Source organism: Macrobrachium nipponense, chromosome 12 (genome assembly GCF_015104395.2).
Source record: "Macrobrachium nipponense isolate FS-2020 chromosome 12, ASM1510439v2, whole genome shotgun sequence".
In the NCBI taxonomy this organism is placed as follows: Eukaryota; Metazoa; Arthropoda; class Malacostraca; order Decapoda; family Palaemonidae; genus Macrobrachium; species Macrobrachium nipponense.
In genome coordinates this window covers 31,567,384-31,576,669 of record NC_087205.1, presented here as the reverse complement: position 1 = coordinate 31,576,669, position 9,286 = coordinate 31,567,384, and the positions used below count along the sequence as shown (strand labels likewise).

Sequence of the window (9,286 nt, the reverse complement as noted above, 5' to 3'; positions counted from 1 at the left end):
ATATATATATATATATATAATATATATATATATATATATCAGATAATCCTTTCAGATAACAATGTCTGCAATAGCCTACAATCTACGTTGATTCAGTGAGAATAAGTTAGCTAGACTGTAGATTTTATGATAAATAGGGAAAATCCGCCTCACACCCAGCACACTCAGTGGCTGGGGACTGTATTGGGATACTTTTCACGTCCCATTGTCTCTCCCCATGACACTTAAAGCAGAAGGTAAGTCCTCAAAAGGTGCCTTCCACAGCCCAGAGTTTCCAAATGGCAATTAGAATGTATGACATGCTTGTTGCAATTCGCATCAATAATAGATCCAGTACTCAGATTGCAACAAAAGAATGTGAACAAATTCTGGCTATCGCATGCAAGAAACAAGATGCGGGACTGACATCAAAAGATTAAAAAAGTTAGGGAGATACTTCAGCCTTGGTCCCAAAGGAATCTCTGGCGAAACAGGTCACCCTGACTCCTCAGGCTGTATGAGTTGACAAAAACACACAGATGCCTCATTGACAGTTTAGGAGGATTGTGAGGTGACAGGGAGGTGGTCAACTCCTCTGAGGAATTGTCGTATCAATTTTCCTGGAGCTGATGGCTGTATTTTTCTATCTCAAAAAACTTAAAACCTCCAGAAGAGAGACTTTTGGTTGGTTCTAGACAATATGACTGCAATGTCCTACATCAAGCGATTGGGGATCATGCTCACCTCTCAATATGATAATGCTATAGCCTTTCCTTCAATGGGGCAAGCAAGGAAGTGGCACTTGTCTGCAATTCACCTCTCGGGGTCTCCTAATGTAAAAAGTAGACTCCCTATCAAGGGAAAACGACAGCCTCAAAAAGAGTGGGTGTTAGACAACCACTCTTTCAGAAAATAGTCAACATGCTTCTACAACTGGAAGTGGACCTGTTTGCCACATATGAGAATCACAAATTGCCAGTCAAGCAACAGCAAGAGATGCCTTTCTACAAGACTGGAACAAAGGACGATATATCTTTTTCTCCATTGTTCCAGATTTCGAAGGTGTTGAGCAAACTCCAAAACCTTCAAAGGAACAGCTTATTTAATAGCCCAAATTGGCCAAACAGGCATTGGTTCTTATTACTTAAATAAATAACGAGCGAAGAGATAAATTCCACTACTGTCCACCGTTTTATCCCAGTCAGTAGAAAGGGAAAGTCGTTTAGGATCCTCCTTTCTGAGCTGAGACCTTCACAGGTGGTTTTTTTTTAAAATATCTACCATGAAAGTTACTAGTCCAACATTGCAATGTACCTAGTCCAAAAATACCCAGGTCTATGAAGATATGGTTTGATTATATCCATACTTAGAGCCCAGTCAGAATTAATAGGTTCACTTAAATTTTCTTACCCCTCTTTGAAGACAAAAGTCTTGCAGTTACAGCAATCATGGCATACAAGGCAGCATTAACAGAAGCATTACTTATTTACTGATTTGGGATTAGTTTTAGTATAGAAGTTTTCACCTCATTTCTGCAGTCTTTTGCACTACAAAGACCTGTTCTCGAAAGGTCCAATTATTTGGTCCCTGAACAAGTTGCTTGATTTCGATCAGCCCCCTCAATTCAGTGGAACCCAATACAACCACAAGTCACAAGCTACAATATGCAATCTTCTTGATTGCATTAGCATCAGGAGCTTGTATCAACAAACTGGGCTCTTTTAGATGGGGATGTTAAACCATGAAGACAGCTGACCATCAGTTATTATTGTCTTCTGGCCTGTCCTTCCTGGCCTAGAAGGAGGTTCCTTTAAGAAGGTAATTTCTTATTCTATGCCCAGTTCAAGCTCTTAAAGGTAACTTAAAGGTACGGTAAACATCCCAGAAGGTTCGTTTTTTTCTATACTCTAGCAACATTATGCTCAAGAGCTTTAACTTATTCAACTACACTGTATTGTTAGGTGGCATGGTTAGTCCTGACCCCTAGGCGCTACAGCGGCAAAACCACTGGTCCTCCTAATAGGCAGTTATGCTAAATATCACTGGGGGTAAGTCACTACAGAACTTCACCCAAAAAATATAAGTCAGCATTTATTTTCTTGTTCTTTGCTATCAAACCTTAAGGTATTTGGAATAAAAAAAGGGCCCTTGAAAACTTGTGACTTGACCCTAGACCAGTAATGTGTTTGTTGATTGTTGGGATTAAAATTTGAGAGCCTTTTGTCACCTGTCAAATTCTTTCTAAACCTCCTTGAGGATGAGACAGCAACTACACTGTAAAAAAAATAGGTTTTGATGTAAGGAAAACCTATATTTGGTAGTTGCTGTTGAGTCTTCAAAACCTTCCCACTTCCCTGACAAAAAGACATGGGATTTGGGTAAGGGGTTACCTTGCATTTACCAACAGAAAGTAATGGCTTCTCATTCCGTTTCTGGTTCAGCATTCACTGAGGGTAAGAGAAACTGCCCTCTATTCCTGAGTCCATTTATATTCTAGTGTAGTAATGTTTATTGTTAGGACACAATACCAGTTAAAAAAAAAGAATTCTTTGACATTAGTCTGGTCAACCATGTAGCTCTGGTTAGACCATGGAAAGGGACTACAGGTAGTCCCAGTTTATGGCAGACTCTGTTAATGGCACTCTGGTTTAATAGGCGCTAGTCAAGCACCATAATATTGGTGCATTATGGTGCCATAATGCACCAGGTTCTGCCGAGTCTCAGTTTTTGGCGATTTCCTCTTATCAGCACCCGCTGATAACCAGGACTGCCTGTAGTACCAAAAAATGGTTTTTCCTATGTCAAAACCTATTTTATTCATTTATATTTTTCCCTGAATTGTTTAAATTATATCCTTTTCTATACAGGTGTGTACATATTGTAAATTATGTACAGCTCAACATAGTTGTTTGAAATTTAATGTACAGATCTTACAGTAATAAATTTTCAGAGAACTTTTGTTTATAGACTTGTTAGGTTTCACTCTTTGCAAGTTCCTCAGTTGCAGTTATAAATGTATATTTGTGCTCTGATGAAATACATAAATCTAACTACTATCTGGGATTCACGTGGTTTTCTATATATTAATTATTGCACAAAACATTTTTTTATTTCTTTTGATGAGATACAGGGAATCAAAGACTGTACTCGGATAGAGAAACAAGACGAGGAAAATATAGAAATGTGGTATCAATTGACCTAAAGAAGAAGACTCTTCTAATTGTAAAACTTTATTTATAATTTTGTATTGGACTGTTTAGATAAAAATGCTTTACAATGGACATAAGCATTTATTACAAGAAAATGAACATTAAAATGTATATACTATGTATATTACTTAAGTAGGTAATACATTATCTAACAATATTTTTATTAAAAGTCAATGACATTTCAATTTTTCAAGTAAAATTTGTAGGACTCTCAAAATCAGTTGAAGCTTTTTCCAACACAAGATGAAGACACAGCATTACAACAAATGCAGAATGCAACCGATGTCTAGTTCTGTAAAGGAAAATCTGACAAGAAATGAGTTAAGATTATGCTTTGTATTTGCTTTTATGAAATTTCATGTTATTATTTTGGAATTTTAATAGTGTACTCAAAGTGTTTACATAATGTACAGAAGGTATAAGTTTTTCAAGGTATAATGCAATATTTAATCCATGAAACTCCTAATAAATTAAAATCAAAGTTCTCCATGATTAAGGATCTTTTAAGTTACCGTATATACTCATGTAATATGCAATTTCTCATATCATGCGACCCCCAAATTTTCACCCTTAAAAAATGATTTTATCATGTATCTCACGTATCATGAGAGTTAAATTTACGAGACCAAATAACAACAGGCTAACCTCTTTTCCTCCTCTTTATCTATTCCATTTTTTAGTTAGGCTAACCCTTTTTCCTCCATTTCTTTATCTATCCCATCTTCTATTTAAGTTTAAAAAAGTCAAAGAAATGCCCAAAAGTATTGTTAGTAATGTTATACTTGTTTAAACGCATACAGCCAGAAACAGATGATTTGCTATGAACAACCTAATATGATGATAACAGCGTTTTTGCTTGGATTTCAACCATCGTACATTAGTAAAAAAATACCGTAATTATGTTACAAATGAACATTAAGGAGAATCGGACTGATATTTTCTTACATTACAATATCATTACTCGCTATGGAGAAAAGATCAGCAAGGGCATATACTGCTAAATTTAACCTGTAAGTTTTAGCTGTAGATGAGGAAAGAATGTTGATCTGCTAACAATTAATATCATGCATCAGCATCGTGGATGAAACTCGCAAACTTCGGTATAGTACCATCAAACTCAACTGTACATAAAATTAGAGAGATGTGTTTTAATCAAAACTATTGGGCATGAAAGAACACATTTCACTGTTTTCACTCCAATAAAAGATAAATATGTAAAGCTCTTAGTATTCTGATGAGATCAAGTGAAAAATATCAAACAGAATCTTGATTTTTGTTTACACAGTAAATTTGCCCTCAGCGCCATCTACTAATGAGAAAAATAACTAAATTTTGTTCACAAGCGGATGCATATTTAAGGGATATTTCAACCTGAAAACTTTGTATAACGTAAAATAACCTTGCCCCATACTATAAGTAAGAAAGTCACTCTGATTTGAGTTCAATACAGCAAAACAAACTTACCTCACAATCGCCCTCAGCTGATTTTCAAACCAAAACATTGATTGCTATGTTTGTATTTTATAATGCAAATAAATAGTAATATGAAAATACATATATTATTATTGGATGCAGTGAAGTAAAGTATAACTAATTAAAAGATCCATGGAAAAGGTGCATATTCATTTGGTTTGTATTTTATCATACAATACTAATATGTGATTATTACATACTCTAATTTTATATCTCGGGTATGATGCGACCCCCTTAAAATTAACTCCAATGTTAGGTCTTCAAAAGTCGTATGATACGCAAGTATATACGGTATTTAGAATAACTGCCCTTCAAACCTTCTGACAACTAAAATGCTGGTTATCACACAATATTACTTAACTCTATTAGTGGTGTCCTAGAAACCAAATGAGCAGGACATTTTAGCATTAACACTAGTTTTTGCTACCAAACTGATCCACTCCAAAATATCTTGACCCTCATTCTTGGTAACTAAACTTGGAAAAAATATCTTGTAGCTGTTATTTTCGACTCGCTTTCAATTTCAGAATTTAGTAAATGGTGATGGATTTTGCAAAACATATGAAAATTTTAATATAGACACCATCCTACTTACAAACAAGTTAAGTTCAAGATGGCCGTTTGTATGCTGAATTGTTTGTAAATTGGTTACTGTACTATTCTTCATGTCTATTTAAGTACAGTATGATATAAAACAATGTAGTACTGCACACTTTTTTCCCCCTAAAACACAATACACTGTACAAACAACACTGTATGTACAGAATAGGCGCACAGAACAAAATTTGACTTGTGGGTGACAAAGAAGAGTGCTCTGAACACTATTTAGTTTGTAAGCTAAATGTTCTTAAGTAGGGTGGTGTCTGTACTGTAACCCTACATAACAGAAAATTTCTTTGAATTTTCGCTAAAATCCAGTTTGACTCATCCTGCAACACATTCCAATAAACTTTTTTTTGATGGTGTAGTCACTGTCTCGTCCTCAAGGATTGAGCTATCCAGAGCTCCATGGTGACCAGACTAATGCCAAAGAATTCCATTTTAGCTGGTCTTGTGCTGTAATGATAAAAATTATAAACATGTAATAGACTATTAATGGACTTGGGATAAAAGGGCACTGTCTCTTATACTCAGCGAATGCTAAAACCCAGTTCACCTACTTCAAAACCCTCAAGAAGAAGTAGTTATGCACATACACACTGTCATATTGTTGACAAACAACCAAAATCTGACCAAGCCGCCATTCCATTTTCTGGTCAGTAAAGAAACCAGACCTCAGAAAACTTCGCTCTTCGATTTCATTACAGAGGACCACGGAAACATCTAAGTTGAAAGCGAAGTGCATAATTTTAAGTTCCAGTTTCAACATTTTTTTTGTTTAGACTATGCAACAATGATTTAATTGTGAGTAAAAAGTCCTAAACCAGTTTTTTGCCAGCACACATCAGTGATTCCCAAGATTTATGATTGTTGTTTGTAGAAGTGCAAATTGTTTTGAAGAATTTATCATTCTATTTGGAAGTTTTAATCAAAACAAATGTTCCACAAGCATTATTTTTTATATATAATAATTGATAATCCTTTCAGATAATAATGTCGGCAATAGCCTGCCTACTAGGCAACAGTCTACAATCTACATAGACTCAGTGAGAATAAGTTAGCTAGACTGTTCAGGATTCGACACTTACCTATACTAGGTGATAGCCTAACTATAAAGTTTCACATTAGTAAGTTACTGTTTTATATAACAGACTAAAAACAATAGACCAAACAGGCTATGAGGTATTAGCCTAAACAGGCTATGAGGTATTAGCCTATCTTCAAGGCTACAATTACATATGGTTAATCCCATACCCTTAAAGGTAAATTTAGTCTGGATTAAACAAAATCCTACACTATAAAGTTTCACATTAGAAAGTTACTGATTTATATAACATACGAAATAGCTTAGGGATAGATATAAACAACCTGGGTTAGACAAAAATGTTAGCCTAACTATGAGTTTACATATGAGAGAGTTCTGTTTTTATACTGCCTTTAGTTTATCCTTATCCTGTCTCTTTCCCTTCTTTCCCTTACCTATCACAACCAAGTCACCTTCGTCACTCGTAGTTTCATCCACTCGCTCTTCCACTGTCTTTACCACTTCTGGCCTATCACAAGACCCGGTAGGCCTACCTCCTATTGCTCCCTCTCCCATGAACCCCTTCATCATCTCTTGCACTGCATTCATCATCACTAAGAACTTTTCGTCCACTTTCTCAACCATTCTCTCTTCCGCTCCTTTCACTTCTTTCATTTCCACTTTGGCACACCTTAGCATTCCTCTCATTTCCTCTAACTCGCTCTTCCTCACACTCTACCCTCAACCTCTCATTCTCCACTTCCAATTTTGTTTCAACCTCTTACTTCCCTCTCCAACCTCAACTCCTCCTTCAGCCTCTCCACCTCACTCAATCCTTCCATCCCAAATTTTCTCACCACTCACACACACTAGCCTAGACCAATCGTCCTGCAGCTGCCACACCAGCAGTCCCTGTTCGGGCACCAAAAATTTCTGTGGCGGAATCAAAGCCAAGTAAAAAACAAGCAAACTCCCCACAATTACGTTAATCGTACAAGCTAACAAAATTTCCCACACTCACACTTTCCCCTTTACGTTACTTTTAATCTGCAGGACAACTGGTTCCATGAAACACCGAACACACAAAACACAAACACGTACTACTAACCTCTGGCTCAAGATACTCAAGGCTAGGCTGTGCTATCCGCTGGATATAGGCTAGCCGACACACAACCACCACCGATAACCAAACCACAACCCAACCAACCGAGAACCACAACCCCACAACTTACAATCCGACAAATAACTGCGCAGAATACCAACAACCCGAAAGAACACGACAACCACTCGACTTACCCCGAGGACAACAACCCGCCAACACCAACACTGCCCCAACCACCACTCACAGACACCGAAAATGCACTTCCAACCTCTTCAACTTCACCAAAACCAGACAGACACACGCACAACAACTTTACAACACCAAAATCTATCAAATAATACCAAAACAACCAACCACCAAAGGATAACTGCTGCCAAACCCAACTCTGACTTCACTGACTGCCTTGCTTCTTATGACTCTCATAACAGATTCCCACTGACATACTACAGAGCGCCACAACAGACATGCTTCCGACCGCCATTTAACCACTCCCATTCATTCTTCCATCTCTCTCTCTCTCTCACAACCTTTTGAGACGTTGTCAAATATACGTAAAACTACTATCATCACTCCTACATAGTGTACTAGCTCTTAACCCTCTTACGCCGGAGCGGTAAATAAAAAAATGAACTCCCGTATGCCCGAGGGGTTTGAGAGTGAGCGCGGAAGCGGAAAAAATATTTTTTCCAAAAAATCACAGCGCGCTTAGTTTTCAAGATTAAGAGTTCATTTTTGGCTCCTTTTTTTGCCATTGCTTGAAGTTTAGTATGCAACCATCAGAAATGAAAAAAATTATCATTATCATATATAAATAATGCGATATATGATAGCGCAAAAACGAAATTTCATATATAATTGTATTCAAATCGCGCTGTGCGCAAAACGGTTAAAGGTAACAATTACTTTTTTTTTCTCGTTGTAATGTGCACTAAAATTGCAATCATTTTGGTATATAACACATTGTAAAACGATAAAAGCAACACAGAGAAAATATTATCACAAAATGATGCATGAAGTTCGTACGCGCGGACGTATATTTTTTTTAAAAATTCACCATAAATCGAAATATTGTTATAGAGACTTGCAATTTGTTTCAAAATGAAGGTAAATGATGGAATATTACGATACTGTAAGAGTTTTAGCTTACAAATGCAGTTTTCGACCATTTCAGACGAGTTAAAGTTGACCAAATGTCGAATTTTTGTTTAAAATTTTTTTTTATATGCAAATATAAAAAAAATGAGAAATGCTACAACCTTCCAATATTTTTTGTTATATTGTGCATGTTTTTGCGCACATTTTCATATATAAAAATCTAAAAAAAGCGTAATATGAAAAGGCACAAATATTAGGAGAATTGTGACCTACGCATTTCGGAGATTTTCGGCAGAGAATCGGCGCGCGGACGGAATAAAAATATTTTTTTCAAATATTCACCATAAATCGAGATATTGTTCTAGAGACTTGCAAATTTGTTTTAAAGTGAAGATAAATGACTGAATATTACTCAGACTGTAAGATTTTTATGTTACAAATGCGTTTTTCGACCATTTCGGTTGAGTCAAAGTTGACCGATCGTAGTTTTTTTCGTACTTATCGTACTTTATATGCAAATATTTCAAAAATGAGAAATGCTACAACCTTCCAATATTTTTTGTTATATTGTGCATGTTTTTGCGCACATTTCCATATATAAAACTCTAAAAAAAAGCGTAATATGAAAAGGCACAAATATTGGAGAATGTGACCTACGCGTTTTGGAGATTTTTGGCCGAGAATCGGCGCGCGGAGGGAAAAAAAATATTTTTTTCAAAATTTCACCATAAATCGAGATATTGTTCTAGAGACTTGCAATTTGTTTTAAAGTGAAGATAAATGATTGAATATTATAGACTGTAA

At 36.1% G+C, this 9,286-nt stretch overlaps 2 long non-coding RNA genes across 3 annotated transcripts in view; one reads left to right on the top strand and one right to left on the bottom strand.

Annotated features, from left to right (window-relative positions):
- LOC135224458 (uncharacterized) overlaps positions 1-9,286 on the top strand; it is a 335,859-nt gene that overhangs the window by 192,346 nt on the left and 134,227 nt on the right. The gene's annotated exons all lie outside the window — the stretch shown is intronic.
- LOC135224459 (uncharacterized) overlaps positions 3,194-9,286 on the bottom strand; it is a 43,056-nt gene continuing 36,963 nt past the window's right edge. Inside the window, exon 3 of the long non-coding RNA XR_010316749.1 lies at positions 3,194-5,717. This is a non-coding gene — a long non-coding RNA (uncharacterized LOC135224459). The remainder of the gene's footprint in view (positions 5,718-9,286) is intronic.